Source organism: Dermacentor albipictus, chromosome 4, assembly GCF_038994185.2.
Source record: "Dermacentor albipictus isolate Rhodes 1998 colony chromosome 4, USDA_Dalb.pri_finalv2, whole genome shotgun sequence".
In the NCBI taxonomy this organism is placed as follows: Eukaryota; Metazoa; Arthropoda; class Arachnida; order Ixodida; family Ixodidae; genus Dermacentor; species Dermacentor albipictus.
In genome coordinates, this window is record NC_091824.1 from 126274943 (window position 1) to 126290910 (window position 15968).

Below are 15968 nucleotides of genomic sequence, written 5' to 3' on the forward strand. Positions count from 1 at the left end.
CCAATCTCCTGACGTCAGATTTGTGTAGCCGCCGACGCAAGCATCGGGCGGTGATCCACAGGGTTATCTAAAGAGACCGATTAACGCTCTCCTCGTTTATAAAAGGTCACTTTTCTTTTATTTAAAACACAAATAGCACTGCCTTCACTGAGAGGCTTGTCTTATCTAATTAGCTCATAAGAGGCGAAGAGCACGCTCAAAGGTAGTGCCATTCGATGGGTCCCAGCCAGTGCACTGAAAATCGATAAGCGGATGAAGAGGGCGGTGCCGGCGTCTGCTATTGGTCCGCTTCCCCTTACTTACCTTGTTGTGGCTGGTCGAAAATTGCGATGGCATGCAACGGAACGTTAAGAATGCTGCTAAAACGAATCTTCAGCAAAGAAGAGTTGGCAGAACGAGGTCGTAAACGTGTCGAAAGTGCTCGAAAACGTTACATGGCCACGCAAAAAGCTTTATTGTACGCAAATAAACTCATGCTCTCCGGCAGATGCGAATAGCCGGTGCCTGAGCGATCAGCGGCAGCCATCTTTTATTCTTTTCGGAAAGGGGCAGCCTGCGGTTATTCAGAAGAAAATTCACTTTTGTTCAGCATGTTAATGCTTGTTACCACGTACACGTTACTTTCCCGTGGTGAGTTTTCGCGGTTTTGTGACCTCGCGTGACAGGCTGGTGAAGTGGCCATCGCCCGAAAACTTTTGACCAATAGGCGAGCGCTAATGGTGATAAGGCGTCGAATCACAAATAATTATTTTCTTTCGTCATTTCCAATCATGCATAATCCGTGTGTTCACGTCATATGAGATGGGGAGTTATCGTGGTTTTTGTGACGGCACGTGACAGACAGGCGAAGTGGGGTGGCCCAAAAAATTTGTGACCAATCGCGGAGGGCTGATTGCAGAATTGGAATAGCAAAGTTTGGGATAGCTTTACATTATAGCGCCCCTGCTCGTGTCACCTAAGCTAAGATAACCGATAGCGAAAATATCTACTGATCAAGGAGGTACATTTAAGCTCAAGTGTACCTTGGAGCTACACGGAAAAACAAACGAACGAATGACTGCTTTTTTTAAGCACTCTAGCTCTTCTTACGTGCCGGAGCGCTCAAAACAGTTGTGTAATTTAATATTTCTTTTTCAAACTTTCTGTACTACGCGCCGCTTAGACAGGTAGATCACCGCAGCGCAGTAGCAATATGAACTTCGTGCATTTGCAAATGGGCAAGTGCAAACAATATCCCCTCATAAGAAGTATCACAATTTACCAAGCGAAATATAGAGCTCGTGAGAAAGCGAAATCAAACTTCTGACCATATCGCTGTATTGCAATTACAATTAAATAATCAAATACAATAGTTACCGTGCTGGGAAGTTGGCACGTTGTGGGGTGGACGACACAAATTAGGATGTCCTTGTTCTTTTTTTCCCGGTCGTTCGTTTGAGACTAAATCGTTATCTGCATATATCAGGGCTGTTGGAATCCATATATTCAGAATCCAGAATCCAGATATCCAGATATCCAGAGTGTACGCATGTCACCACTTTTATAGCGAAGCGCGAGAGAGAGAGAAACATACAATAGAGGAAAGGCAGAGAGGTTAACCAGACGCACGTCCGGTTCGATACCCCGCACTAAGGCAAGGGGTATAGGGACGAAAAGAGGGAAAGAGAAGATAGAGAGAGTACAGCTTCGCGCACATCAACAAGAGGAAGTTGTCATATGTGTGCATTTCAGGTAACCAACTAAATATATGCTAGGATTTTCTTACTATCAAATAACAATTTTCAGCGTGCTGTTAAGACACATGCTACCTGCTACTGCTATCAATGACTGTGCATTGCGAGGCTGAGAATGAGTTCGAGAGCTCGATTGCCGATAACGGTGCCCGCAATCCATCAGGGGCTGAATGCAAAAAAGCTCGTGCACTTTCAAGAACCCCACATTCTCGAAATTAATCGAGGGTTCTCACCTACGTAGTTCATCATAAGCTGTGAGTTTGCTTTGGAACGTTAAACCCGGTAACTTATTTTAAGTTTACTATTAGAAGATACGCACCGTCTTAAGAATTGATAAAAACGATATCAACCCCATCAACAAAGGCAGAAACGGTGTATTTTTTCATCTTATATTTCAGTAGAAAATGACGCAATACTTTTCTTCGTACATAACATACGCTTCGAGACAAAGAAGATGAAAGAAAAAATAGTAGTGGGGAGAAGAGCAGGTCTGGTAGGGGAAGAAAGACCCGCGGCAGTGGACGGCGGAAGAGAGACAAGGGCCATTTGCCGCGTCTCCAAGCTGTCGCAGTCTTCGAGCTACCAATACAGGCGTTCGCGCTCAGCGCTTCTGAAGAAGTAGCCGGCCCTCAACATTGACGGGCACTACCGTACTCTGCCACAATAAACAGCTAGACAAACCCAGTGGCGGCGTGTGCGCTTGGCAAACGCCGAAAACAAATGGCACAGCGAAGGACGAGCCTGTCGCCGACATTCCACGCCCGCTCGTGAGAATGCGAGAAAAAAAAAGGAAAGAAATGATTGCAAAAACAGAAAGGCAGAAGTGCTGAATTGTAGTGTGCACGAGGAGCGGGGGTCGCACGATAACACGTGGTGGCAGACGCGATACGGAGGCAACAAGGGGCAGTGGCCGGGGCGCTGCTCACGGATAAAGAGCAAAATAGATGGAAGGTAGCAAGGAGAGAACTCGCAACCTCACCGTCACGTACGCAAGCCAAACTGAGCGGAAGAATGGAAGGAGAGATAAATAAAGGAACGTCAGGCCGATAGACAAAAGAGAGAGACTAGGAACCATTTCCTTGCGCTTTTCCTCCTTCTGGCTTCACCCTACTCCGCACGACTCGTAGGATTGGGGCTGAGGCCTGGTGGGCCTCAAACAAGGACGAAGGCGGTTCTTTGTGCAACGCCAACGGTTGCCGTTCCTTCTTTTTTCCAGCTATCGCGGAATAACACGGGGAACCCGAGAACCGAAGGGTCCCCTAGCGCGCGGTAGGCCCGGTCTTTCGCACGCGGCTGACTATAGAACCCGGCGCCCTTGGCAGCAGCACCGTCGTCAGAAGGTAAAAGAGGTGGGAAGGGGAAGGAATGGGGCGGAGGGTGTGAGGGTGTACTCTTCACTGAAATTGCTCATCCGATCGAAAGAGCCGAGGTGACCATGCAAAACTGCGTCCGGCTCGCCACCACGCATCCTCTCACCAGCTCCGTTCCCTAAAAACAGCCGGCCTGTCCGTTGCCCCGCTTATCTTCTTTTCCTCGGCGCTATCGAGGTTTCTATGGTGCCGGAGGCCTGCATGGGTGCAGTAAAGAGGGGCGACGTGCTTCTTGCCAGTACCACACGCTCGCTTCGTGCGACACCAAAGCTTTAGGTCCGTCTGAAGCGTGTCCCTCCTCGTAACTTTTTTTTTTTCTTTAAACGCCTCCTCTCACTTCTGTGGCACTGCCTTAGCGTTGAAAGCTTTGCTTTCTTTATTTTTTTCCAGCTGCTCACAGGCAAGAAATGCTAGGCTTTCTGTATTTTTGCGCCATCGCCATAGGGCCGTGTTCTTTGTGCAATTTTATCTGGGAGGAAGACGTGTTCTCCTGCGTGTGCTTGCGGCCCAGTCTCTACTTGCGTGCTGCCAATGGGCACGGGACGTCTGTGCGCGTGTCTGGCTGCCTTTATTCTCGGAAATACACCAACGCTCGTTTTTACGTCCCCGCGCTGGAAGCACACGCAGACGTCTCGAAGCGCCCGCAGCGGATTGAGCGGGGAGGGGGGGGGGGGGGCGCTCCCCGCTCCCTCGCTTGAGGGGACAGCGAGACGACCCTGGAGACGGTCGGCGCCATTGTGCTGCGTTCCGCATCTCCATCTGTGGAGAGGAATGAGACGAACGCGCCAAGCACGACAACCGCTGCAGGCGTGTCCTGTGTATGGCAAGAGCGCGCCCTACGCGCGTGTCGTTTCGAGGCCTGGACATCTTATTTCCTGGAAAGCGGCCTATGGAAAAGAGATCTTTAGTGCTGCTCGTGTAAGTGATTTTCTGTCAGCACGTAGAAGCTAGGAAAAAAAAAAAGGTCTGTTTCATCGTTCGCACTTTTCCAGAGACCAATTTTCTTTAAAAATATCAAAGTTGCAATCCAGGCGCCTCTAATAGTTGGTGATGGCCACTAGCTGCAGGGGCCCCAATTCCTGTCAATTACGGGAAGGTGATCTCAAGCGGTACCATACAGAGGAGGAGATCAATTAGTCGAATTAGAATGGCAGAGGAACCATTAGATTATCACGAATTACCTGCCTAATGTTTACATATATATCTGGCGTATATATACGTAAACTCACCACGTACACAAACTCTCCATAGATCTTATGTTACGGTGCTAGTAGATAGCACAGGGTTCAACAGACTGATTTTGAGCTTAGAGAATATTGGCTACACGCCTTCTTATCAATAATCCCATCACTTCATGGCTGGAGGCTTACTTTAAGAGCAATAGCTGAGATCAGCAGTTGATCTAAAGTCCAGTATGTGTTCGTTTTCTTTATTGCAATATACTTGTCCTCGTTAAATGTTCTCCTAATTAGCTTTACAGGTTCACACTGAGTTTTGTGGAATGGCTATAAAGCGATCACTCTCGTCATTGATTTTGTTGCATCGTACATTATTCATTCCACCCTAGCTATAATGAATGATAAACTACAAGCAAGAAAACGAAGGTAATTAGTTTTTATATAGAGAAAAGATTGTTGAAATTTGTCGGTAATTGTGATGATTATGTGGGCCCAGGCCTCAGACGAACAAATGTGACTCAGGCAAGTAAGGAGGACTTTCTAAAACTGCAATACAAGTAACTGACCACCAATAGGCAACCACGGAGGTTCTGACATAGAACAATATAGATTGCCCTTCGTGTCTTTTTTTTTTATCATTAACTCTCGTGTGTCAGTGATGGTGGAAGTGCATTGATAAACAGTATAGCTAGTCCATAACAGCACTTTATTTGAATCGCGACACTTAGCGGATGTACTTTATTTTGTTCACCTTCCAACGTCCGTTGCTAAGCGAGAGAAGTGACAATTTGTCTACTGACAACTTTATTTCAAGTTCTCATTTGTGAAATCTCTGCGGTCATAGAAATCTATTTTATTCGCTCTCTCTCCATCATTGCCCTCCGCAGCGAGGACGACCGGAAGGCGCAACTCTGGAAGGCGTCCGAACTTGAGCATGCCCGGAGCGCCTCCATTTCCGCCTCTGGCCGATCTTTCCCATCGCTCATTTGGGACGCCTTTCTTCAGGCCGCAGAAAAAGGGAGGGCGAAGTACATTTCCTGACCGGCGCTGCACCTAGAAAAGCCCTGTTCCACTTTCCTCACACTTCCTCTTCCTCTCTTCCTCGTCCACGTTTTGTCTTGGGGTTTTTTTACTCGGCGGCTCCGATGCCACAATCACAAAGCACGCTCTTCCGCTTCATACGTCTTCCTGTTCATGGCAATGCAAAGAAAATAAGTCAGCGCAAATGGATGGAAACAACTTTGTAGAACGGGGCGCAAAGCGTTTCTTTCCAAAAGCCGCTCTAACAGAAACAGTGAAGAAGCTTTTACACACAGGAAATGACATTGTGCGCCTGCATGTACTAGCAGTCGCAGGGTTTCACGCCAAAGTTTGTACGTTTCTATAGCGCCGTTCTCGGAGAAAGTTCCAAGTTTTGTGATTAACTAACAATAGAAATGATTGGAGGTGTGGTATCTTCCAAAACATTTCATGCCATGGCGTGCAGCGCCAAAGGTTCTCTCAGACAACACGGCATGGGGTGCAGCGGTGCTGTAAAGCTGGGAATAGTGACCATGGGGCATTGCAGCACTTGATGAACATCATATGAAGGGCCAACCCCAGTTTCTATCCAAGAATGCTTTTAGCATGCGTTGGGGGGAGGACACTTTCGGCACTACGTTGCACTATGTTTTACAAGTGGCATTCCTTTTACCACCGAGTCCACCAGTTGGGAACAGCATGTAGCGCCTGTGGTCCAGTTTACTGAGGTCACGAGGGAAGAACGCGAGAACATACCGCTTACCACTGATACCATCGCATTGTGGCACCGTACTAGTGTGTGAATTTTACCACTGTATTAGACTTAATTATTTTCGGTATAGCCCTACGAAAGCGGTTTGACCGTCACGCGAAATCGCTGTAAGTTCCGAAGGAATGCTAAATGAATTAAAACCATAAACGTGGATTGCGGATACCAGGAAGGATCGGGTGTCATGACTCTGCGTAAGTTCGTAAGTGTTGCTCTGAGCAGTAGGTGTATGCGTGGCATTCCTACGGGTTATCCGTGATAACTAAGGTTATAACGGCAGCTCTACAAGCTCCCTAATATTCCAAACCCTTCCCCAAGATAAGAGTCTGTACTATCTAGTATGAATTGTTGCCTCAGTTCTTAATCGGCGCGTACATATCAATTAGGTGGTTTAAGACTAAATCCCAAGTGGTCACATCAGTATCACGCCGTGACAAGTGGACCGCACTACCACACTACCAATTTAACCCCTCTTAACCCGCGTGCTGAATTATTCTAATAAATTTAGTTAGTGCCGGCGGTTGACATCATACATACGGGCTCCTGAACATCAGGTTAAACAAGAAAAAGAAATAAAAGGAAACGGTAACGTCCTCATTTTGTCATGCGTACATGGCAAATAAAATGAAACTGTTTGTCGCTCCTTTCCCTCTCATGTCTCTAACGTACACATTGCCACTGTACAATGTTTGTTAATGTAACGTTTTTGGGCCTGTAGTCTGTAAGTTTGAATGCTTGTACTTACTTGAATGGCCGCAAATGTACAAAAACATAAGAAACCTTTATTATAATGAAGTCATCAAGGCAGACAACGGACATTAACTTTTTATATAACCGGTGTTTCGATAAAAATGTAGAGGCCCTACGAGAGCGCTAGTAACATGGGAAGTGCTCTCCAATAGCGTATATATTAAAACAAATCTCGCACTCCAGAGCATCCATGTGATAGTGGCGAAATTCTGCGGACGTCCTTAAGCGGCTTCCTTGTCTCTTGTTTATCATTTAGTAATACAGCCTGCCTGGAGGAGTTGCCAGTATTTCGCAGCGTGAGAGATTGATATGAAGAAAAACACAGATTCATTGTCTATGATGCACCAAGCAGTCCTGTGCAGATATTCCGCTTCGCACTGCGTACTAAGCGCTGTGCCGTGCCATCCCACTTTAAATAATTTGGTCTATAATGCAGCCATCACTGCAGTCACTACAACTGAAGAGTTCGCGCTGTCTGATCACTTCTTATATGTTAGAATACCGGAACGGGGCATGATGCTTGTAATAAAAAAAATTACGCACATTTGAGGACACGCACACAAAGTACACTCATCCTAGAGCGGAGACCCTAAAAACTTTTCTTCGAACTTAATTTCCAATGCTGCTGTTCTTAAATAAATAGAAACCCGTTTTGCGCTGAACCAATAACACCGCTAGAAATACCGTCAGTCGCAAGGGCACCTGCTGTGGAGCCGAAAATGATTAATTTCGTTCAGGTAACATAATCTCTATTTACATTGATACATGCAACATACATTGATGACATCCATTGTGATAAGACCTTAATATAATCTGAAGTTACGTTCATACTGGCTGTTTTATGAGGGATGACAGCGGAGCTGACAAGCAGGGGCGTCTATGCTCGACTGGCATAAATCAGTAGAAGCTACATTTGGAAGAACGTGGACATGATGTGAAACAGTTGCTACCAGAGAGATCGCATTTGAGCTAACCGACGCATTCAACTTCAGCACGAGCCACATCTCTTTTTGGTGCTCAGATATTACATTTAAATTCTTGTGGCTATGTTATTACGAAAAGATCCGCTTATCTTTTCAATATGTTGGACTGCAGATTGCGAGAAGTAAAGCACTTTTGACACCCAGCGTCATTCACCACGGAAGCGCAACGAATATCACTCTCACGTTGGCTGAGGAGTGTGCCTTCGACTGACAGCTCCAAATCAATTAAATTATGGGGTTTTACGTGCCAAAACCACTTTCTGATTATGAGGCGTGCCGTAGTGGAGGACTCCGGAAATTCTGACCACCTGAGGTTCTTTAACGTGCACCTAAATCTAAGTACACGGGTGTTTTCGCATTCCGCCCCCATCGAAATGCGGCCGCCGTGGCCGGGATTCGAACCCGCGACCTCGTGCTCAGCAGCCCAACACCATAGCCACTGAGCAACCACGGCGGGTAGCTCCAAATCAATCCGGCCACGAATGGAATAATGCATAATTAAGTGTTAAACTGGTCTAAGTAGTCTCATCGCAGTTACGTTAGTTACACCGTATCAGAATTAATTGACAATTAAATAATTAATTGATTAATTAAGGTCATTTTAGTTACGTCCAGTCCAGTTCAGTTCTGTTCACTCAGTCAGTCAGTCATTCAGTCGGTCAATCAGTCAGTCAGTTAAGCCTGATTTAATCTCATCTCTTATAAAAAATCTTTATTTCACGGTGGCTTAGGCAGGCTACGCTTTGTCTGCCTAAGTCCTACCTTTACAACAATGCAGTAACGAAAAGGCGACAAAAGTAGGCAGGCCCTCAACGATTATTGATCTCTACAAAAGCAGCCACTTTCCGCACGAATGTCTTGCATCGCGAAACTGAAATGACTTCCTGCTCGTGCTCAAGGAGAGATGGAATGGCATTGCGTACGTTCTAATGTTCTGGGAAAAGGGTGCGTTTAGGAATCGAAGCTAGTGCGTGCGCAAAGAAAATAAGTAGGTTGATTCAAAAGAACAAGAGCGCGCAATAGGAAAAGATTAGAAATAGAAAAAAAAGAGCAATAGCAGTTGTCGCCGGACACAGATGGACGCACCGGAGATGTATATAGAGAATCTTCCAATTTCACACTGCTCGTTTCCCAAATCCCCCAATTTCCGCACGCTATAAAATTGAACCGGCTGAAGTCCTCCGCCCGTTGGAGGCAGCGGCGCCACGAAGTGAGCGCGTTGCCACATTCGGCCTGCAGCAGTTGCGCACATCGCAGTAGATGCGGCGATGTCACGCCAATTAGGGAGTACGCGATACGCCATTAGCTGCACGTCTTATTAATTATTTAGTGTCACACCTCTCAAGCTGGACTTGCAGTTTGGTTCTTGCGTGTCTCGGGTGTATACGCATAAGTTTATAGCAAAAGTATACATCTGCGAGCCTCATTACAAAAAAAAAATGAAAGAAAGATTTAAAATTGTTTACAATAGTTTGGTGAATAGTGCGGACGCTATAGAGGATGCGACACGTATGTGCCTCTCGATGTGCAAAATATATTTCGTGACAAACGACTAGGTGTCGAAGACAGTGAAACGAGCTTCCGAGATACATAAACGTCTTACATTTCACGCGAATGCGTTTGAACATAACGTATACGGTCACGTATAAGATTTAGCGCGGCTTTGTAAAATGCAACGAACACTAGCAAATTATTCCATAAACTTCTTGCTCGCATAGGTCGTAGCCCAGCGTGAAATTGCATGAATGAATTTAAGTGTCGATCCACTGTTGTTTTCGTCAAGGTCTACAGCTCAGCTTCACAGCCGCCTTCGCTGGTGCCGAACACCCGGTGTGGTGGGTGATATTTATGCTACACCGTCAGATGAGTATACCGCGTTTCATTGGTCAGCGCTATGTTGCGTCTTTTGTTTTTGTGTGCTTTATTTCGTTGCGCTTATTTCAGGTATGCAGCCTTAGCAACTTGTTTGACGCGTCACCGTTGTACTGTTCCTGAATATGTAAAAAGTGACTCCTGTCGTAGCGCTGATATCGTACGGGGCTGCGGTCACCAGTTATAGCACATGGCGGAAACTTGGTCAGCTACTGCGGAAGCATCCGGTGCAATTCCTTTCGCAACAGTGGTTGGCGCCCACCAAGTCCATTTTCACACCAGGCGAAATTCCTCGCGCCACACCGCTGACTATGCACTGCACGGAACTGGTAGCGCCGAGCGCTCGGTGGGAGACACAGACGAGAGCCTCAAATTACGCCGGCTTAAGCGCGAGACGGCCGGAAAGAACGGGGGAGGAGGAGGGCGAAGTATCCTCTACCGGCCACCATCGTGAGGGCAGCAGCTGGCCTGCAGTAGTAAGCCTCCATTACGCGCTCCACGGGCGACGCAATGGCGGACGGTCCGAGAGCCGCGCACAGCTGTGGCCGGGTTCGGTTAAGGGTTGTTAACTCGAGCAGGCAGAGGAATGGTGTCGCCCTGACACACGGACCCTTTCGCCCCGGTATAGCTGAACCCTTCGAACTTCGTTCCGTTTTACGTGTAATCGAAAGACGGTGGCGAGGAGGGCGCATACGAGCACCGTCTCGATCGTGCCGTCTGTAAGTGGCTTTTCGTCGCGCAAGTGCCCCAAGAGACCGTCTGGACGCTATAGAGAGCGGTGGATGGTTTAGCTGCAACTTTTACGTTTCGAGTGGATCTCTCGGGCTCGCGGTGATACGAGAAACTGCTTATCACTACCGTCTCACTTTATCGAAAAATAGCAACTCCGTACTTCCTTCGTAAGAACATAATTCAATTTCAATATAAGCCAAGAATATATTGCCCACTTCTATCTGCAACCCCCTTTTCGCTCTTGTTCCCAAAATATGTCGCTATTTTGCTCGTTAACCCTGTATAGTTCGGCCACGATGGAGTTCGACATTAGTGATTTCGCTGTGTTTATTTCCTTCCCTTTATTGCATTGATCTCTTGGGTGGCTTTTTTGTGCAGCAGACGGAAGGCATAGAAATAAAACGCGTGTCATCCGAACTGCCGGTAAACAGGTGTATCTGCCGGCATAAGTAACTGAATGCATAAGCCTGGTGCATAGTGACCAGCTCTTACACTATACCGAAAATAGCATCATGCTGAACTGGGCTAAAGTGGCTTACGTCCGGAGTGTAAAGTGTGCTTTCATTAGCCGGCTTCGTAGCGACGAATTTAATTTCGGAAACATGACAAAACAAGCCGATTTAACAAGTAAAACTTTGAAGCATTCTTCTAGAAAGTGAGTAGAAGAGGCATCTTGGTGAACGTTAGATGCTAGTAACAATAATTTCTAATATTGGCTAAAATAGCGAAATTGCAATCATTGGCCAGAAAATATCGGAGAATGATTTTTGAAGTGAGGTAACAGGTTCCGGGTAGACTTGATTTGATGTGGTTTTAATGGTGAGCTGATTGGCTGAGAGTGCTTCCTCTATTGATAAAGCTGCGAGGCTCGGGTGTGCCGTGAGTTCTACTGAGTGTAGAAACGGTGCGAGTTCGACACAACATTTAAGCCCTTGCGAGGACACATCTGATGCCGTAGTATCGAGGTAGATCCCCAACTGTGCACGGAAACCTGGGAGGGGACACAAAGAAATCTTCGCTTCAAAAACACTGACAGGTTGTTGCCGTGATGGCGAACACACGCACTATGATCGCATAGACACGATCACTCAGGCGCGAACGTAAACAAACGCACACACTGAGATCATTTAGAGTTTACATATTTCATAGATTAACTCCTCGTCAGCAACTGTCATTTTCCAAAATAATGCGGGCTCGTCGTGTGCGGTAAATGCCCATTAGAAACTTTTGTGCAGAAGATGCAGTGTCGGCCGGAGTGCTTTCGTACTGCAGCGATAACGTAAAAGTTTGAACGGCCGTCATATGTCTAACATATGTATGTTAGAGCGGTTCAGTGCAACAGAGAATTGCATATTGGTTAATTGCTACTATGTTGCTTTTGCTTGTAATAGTTTAGCAATGCTCGTAAAGTGCACACTTAAGGTATAAGTTAATCCGCTAATGCGTACAGATTTCGTTAAACGGCTCGTTTATTCAACTTTATTTTGTTTTTCGCGCCCATTACGTTCGCTTTAATATCGCTCTATCAAGGAATAACGGAAAACGGAAAAGTCACCAATTTCCTTTCGTAACTTAATCTGCACAAACCCATTAATCGAATACTTGTGCACGAGTTTCCACGATGGCCCGCACAAGGTAAAAAAAAAAGAAATCAAGCAATGTCATGGCTGAAATGTGGTAAGCTAGGGTATTAAGAGATTACGCGTGAGAGACGCAGTGAACGGTTCAATCTAGCTCTTTTGGGATTGAATGATTCAAAGCTTTTGGTGGACTAGGTACGCGCGTGTTTGGTCTTACTGTTTGATCTTGCTGCTGCCGGCGTTAAAGCCTTTCGCGTTTCATTTCAGGGACACATCTCAGTCAGACTTCTGGGGGAGAAAATGACGCGAAAAAGCAATTAGCATTGCGAACAGCGAACCAAGTGAAAATGTTTATTATGGGCCGGGCCGTGATGGGAAGCGACGTGTTTCCTGGAAAAGCTGTGCGCCGCTGTCGGTGAGGTTGTGTAGTGCAGTAATTGCTATGATGGAGAAGAATAAAGTGAACCAAAAGGTTAATTTTTTTTATCAATACCATACGAAAGTCATGCATAGGCGAAGTAATTGTTACAGTTATCGAAATATAGAATTGATGTTTACAGAAAAATAAACGAGAACGACAGAATAATCTACCACAGGCGGGAGCCGAACCGGCATATTCCGCATTACTAAAGCGAGAATTCCGCACATGGTTTCACAAGCGCGTCAAATTTCTCAGGAACACCTTGATGATGGCACAGTTAAAGGTGCCTAAAACTTCCAATACCAAAAACTATCTCGATTGTTCCTTGAAAATTGTTTTCGACATCACTGAGCCGGGTGAACAAACTTGTACCTTTTTTTTTCTTAGTAATATCTTAGTGTATTTTTCTCCTATGAAGACAAAGACCATGCTGTCCCTTTCCTTCATAGCTACTTTCATTTTTAGTTGTTTGTCCGTATTGGTTTTGTTGTGTGCGCCAGTATTTCACCTCTCTGAATTTGTTTCCCTCTTATGCACAGATTGTACCTTATGCTCTTTCAGGGTCGTCTTTGGCAATATGTATATTCTTGCTTTCAGAAGAGTATTTTGTATATAATAATCTTTCTGCAAGGGAACACTTTGGTTTCGGGAACAACTACTTCAGCATGAACCGGTCAATGTAAAGAGTTTGCGTTAACCCTCTGCAGGCTTATTATAGGCAACAGCTTGATGTTTCAGCAGCCCAGTTTATCGGCGTTGGAACTGAGACTGAAACAAGCCATAAATTGTCCTTTTTTTAGTCTTCGAACCCTTTCCCATCAGAGCATGGTTATCATTTCCTCCTTTCATCAATATTTCCAAAGTTTCGTTTTACTCAAATTGATAGTCACGGAGAAATAAATGCTTGCATTGGAGGAAGCATATGGATTCTTGTTTGGATTCGTTGGTATAAGCGAAATTCAGACAAATAAATCGCTATTAAATTATGGTCCCAAAATACAGGACGGATATCGTTTCCTGCTATTTTTTGCTGCAGCAAGAGTGGCCGCTTTTACTCGTACTAATCTGCATGGATGCTGCTAATTAAAGTGAGCATGGCCCTAACTCAATTGCTCTTTTCTTATTCTAATTTTGAACATTCACATTCCCATTGTATAGGGAGGAATTCACTATTCGCAGAAGGAAAGAAGTTGTACAGTGAAACTCCTGGCTTTGTTGAATGTCTCAGTGGTTTACATTATGTGCGTTCCTCGTGTAGGCTTGAAAGTGCACAGCGCACAACGCCTTCAAACGCAAAACCATACCTAAAAGACAAGGTAATCCCATAGACACATTCTTGTAATCGATGGTCGGGTCAGGTTTGCGTTGCTTGGCGACGCACGGCTGGGGTGGACCAAGACAAATCTTTAGCGCTCGAGATCTTGGTGTCGCCAACAGGGTCTTTCTCCGAATGGGTGGCTGCGAAGTAGGTTTCGTGGTACTCCACTGAATCTCCCTTGAGCCTTTTTCTGGCCCGCTAGAAAGCTGAAACCTATATAACACAGTTGCAACTCAAGCGATAACGCCAGTTGCAGGAAAGAGCTGGCCTCCACTACGTGACGCCATCGAAGAAAGAAAGCAAATGTGGTGCTTATAGGACGAATCGGTGGAAGGATTCACCCACGAAAGCAACGAGTAAACTGTGGCACAAAAATACTTATCTCGCAAGACAAAAGAAACGAGAACAAAAACCACTGCAGGAAAAAAAAACTGTGAATAAGTAGCCAAAACAGACACTAGTCTTCAATTTATGTTTTCTTTCCTGGTTGGTATGAGACATGCGAACCAGCATCTGTAAAAAATACAAAAGAATTGCCCAGGCAAGTGAGCCTTATAAACAAAGTGTAAACAAGAGCGGGCTACAACAAGACAGCTGGCTCGGAGGAATTCACCGGGGAGTGGCCCAACACGTTCTTCCAAAACTATACGAATCTTCACCGGAGCGCGTCTTTTACTTTCACGTGATTATCCGGGACCTCACGTATTCCATTCCGGAAGGAAATACACAGGAACGCTTCCAAGCGGCAGCGAGGCGTCCGCCGCCCAAGCATTTGGTGGCCTCTCCTTTGTGCCCCGCGACTGGAGATGTTCGTCCTTCCATAAGGAAGAGGGGCTGCTGAGCACTTCCTAGGTTTCTCCTATCTCACGTTCTTCTTGTTTATTGCTTTACTTTGTTTTGTTTACGTAACTCTTGCGTGCATTCCGCGCTGCCAAGGTTCGGCGTCTCTGGGCCTCTCGTGTGTGCTAGGGACAGCGCAAGAAGCGGTAAACGGGTCGCCAGCCGTTTGACCAAGCGTCGTGTGCCGCCGTATATATATACTGGACTCACGGGTGGTAGCCGAGTTCCTTCTTCGTTCACATTCCCAGCCTGGGACGCCACGCGCATTGCAGCGGATCTTCTAGCTTGCCCAAGCCACGGGAAGGAAAGGCTGGTGGTTCTGACTGCAATCGAATTTTACGTGGCCGGCTCGCGAAATACCCCCGGGGAAACTTGGCGACGCCGGGGCAGCGGAAAATACGACCCTCATTTTTTTATTTTCGATTGTTTCCTTTTCTCTTCGTTTTTATATCTTGTTTTCTGTTATCTTGTTCTCTCCTCCGTCTCGTATAGTGATTTCTAGGCATCACTTCTTCCACCGTCGTCACCGGACTGTTGCACGATTCCCGTCTTCTTCAACCTCTGCCGGCGTCGAGTAAATCGAGTTGGGATGCGCGACATGTGGCAGGGCCGTGATCGTTTACGTCACTTGATTTGTGGTGATTGTGCTAGGCATTTGTAGTTCCCCGCGCTTCGCTCGATGCACGATGCAAACGAAGCAACGCTGCGCAGTGGATGTTGTCTAAATCGGTAGCCACATTTCGGCTTGGGAGAATGAGTTTGCTGTTGGCGCGAAGAGTGTCTTTTTTTTCTACCACTCGGTCACGAGCAAGGACTTGCAATAATTTTTTTTCCAGTGTAATCCATGATAACTAGGATGTGTGTCGATCAAAAGTTCTATTCACACGTTCGAAACTGCTACAAGAACCATAATGTCTTTTAAGTATATAATTTTTAGCGTGTCATCATTATCAGCCACTGGCCTTGGTATTCCTGCCGTAGCGCATGAATGCAATGATAACTACGGAACTATGATAAGTTGTGCCAACGGAGCGGACGGGTTCCACATCTGTTTGTCTACTTTTCTCCTACCTCAGTATTTCACTCCTCACGTCTAAGCAGTAACACACTCACATTTACATGCAGTATTATGCAGCTTCAGTATTATGTGGGCCTGCAATTAATAACAATGTGGGTTCGCATGTGTGGAAATCAGTAGGCACACATGACAGGACTGCTCTGCCTAATTTAAGCAGTCCGCTTGTAAAGCGTGCTTTACAGTCTGGCAACCGAGCGCAGTGGAACAGCAAAAAAGGAAATGAACCCAAATGAACTATTTTTTTTTTTTTGCGTTGCAGTCGTTTCTAAATTTTTCACAACCCTTTCGTTATTACTTCGCCATTGCAGCTACGTTCCTACAGAC

General features: G+C 46.0%; 1 protein-coding gene and 1 long non-coding RNA gene across 3 annotated transcripts in view; one reads left to right on the plus strand and one right to left on the minus strand.

Moving 5' to 3' along the window:
- LOC135899532 (hemicentin-1-like) overlaps positions 1 to 15968 on the plus strand; it is a 237907-nt gene that overhangs the window by 70042 nt on the left and 151897 nt on the right. The window lies entirely within an intron of this gene.
- The window catches only part of LOC135899536 (uncharacterized), a 129713-nt gene continuing 118831 nt past the window's right edge, over positions 5087 to 15968 (minus strand). Inside the window, exon 4 of the long non-coding RNA XR_010563642.2 lies at positions 5087 to 5469. This is a non-coding gene — a long non-coding RNA (uncharacterized lncRNA). The remainder of the gene's footprint in view (positions 5470 to 15968) is intronic.